Here is a 1,217-nt window from a genome sequence, read left to right on the forward strand (position 1 = left end):
AAAGTAGAACAAAAAATAATATTTTATAGTAAAAAATAACCCATATTAATTAGTTATATATATATATATATATATATAGTCTTCTCTTTCGGAGCTGGACGATGATGCATGAGACCTACAATAAGTATCGCTCTTTGTATCTTCAACAAATATTTCAACAACAAAATTATTATGCTCTCGGGACAGGAGAGAAATTAAGATCACACGCATGTATATGCAACAAATTCAAACAATAATAGAGGTGATACTAAATTCTAAACCCTAGACCAAAAGTTTTCTTTGTTTCTTAAAACTTTTGTAGCTTATATAGTTGTTTTTCTAAAATTATATCAAGTGCTATTGTTTGAACATCACTATATTTTGCCGATATCATTACATATACTTTAAAATTATATAAATATTTATCAAATTTTATGTCTTTAAGATAGCATTTGTTTTGAGGTATTGGGACAGAGATTATGAAATTAGAACTGATCAATATCATGTTTGTTGGTTTAGAGATTGGTATTAAAATTTTAGTTTTTATCTCTAAAATTTTAGTATTTCAATACCTTTAAATAGTAGAAACACAGGAGACTGAAATTTTTGGAGATGGAGAATAAAAATTTAATAATATTTTATACTTAAAATACACTCATTCAATTAATTAATTCCAATTTTACTCTTTATGCAAATTAAATTCGAATTTCATTCTTATTTCGGTCTCTATCTCTCACTTTATACCAAACACAATACTGAGACTTATTTTAAGTCTCTATTTCTCAGTCTCAGTCTATCTCTTTTCTAGACTTTACCTAACAGAATAAAAATTATACAATAATATATTTGTTTAATTTAGAATTAACACAATACACCATATGGTAATTAATAATGGTGTAAAATATAAAAAATATTTATAATATTTACACAATTAAATCTATAAATGTTTCGCGATAACAGATAGTTAAAAAAATTGTCATGGTAATATTACTAATGAATGCATTGATCTTAGAAATATTTATATAAATTTAATTCATCTGTTGCTTTTTATAGTTTTATTAAATTTTTTATTTTATAATTAAATATTTATTAGTATAAACATTATTAAAATTAACTAAATATTTTGTTATAAATTAAAATATTTATAATTAAAAATCTAATTAAATTATCTTTAACCATATTTTTTAAAAAATATATTCTATTAATTTTAATATTTTAAATTAAAAAATATTTAATTA

Source organism: Arachis duranensis, chromosome 7 (genome assembly GCF_000817695.3).
Source record: "Arachis duranensis cultivar V14167 chromosome 7, aradu.V14167.gnm2.J7QH, whole genome shotgun sequence".
NCBI classification, from domain to species: domain Eukaryota; kingdom Viridiplantae; phylum Streptophyta; class Magnoliopsida; order Fabales; family Fabaceae; genus Arachis; species Arachis duranensis.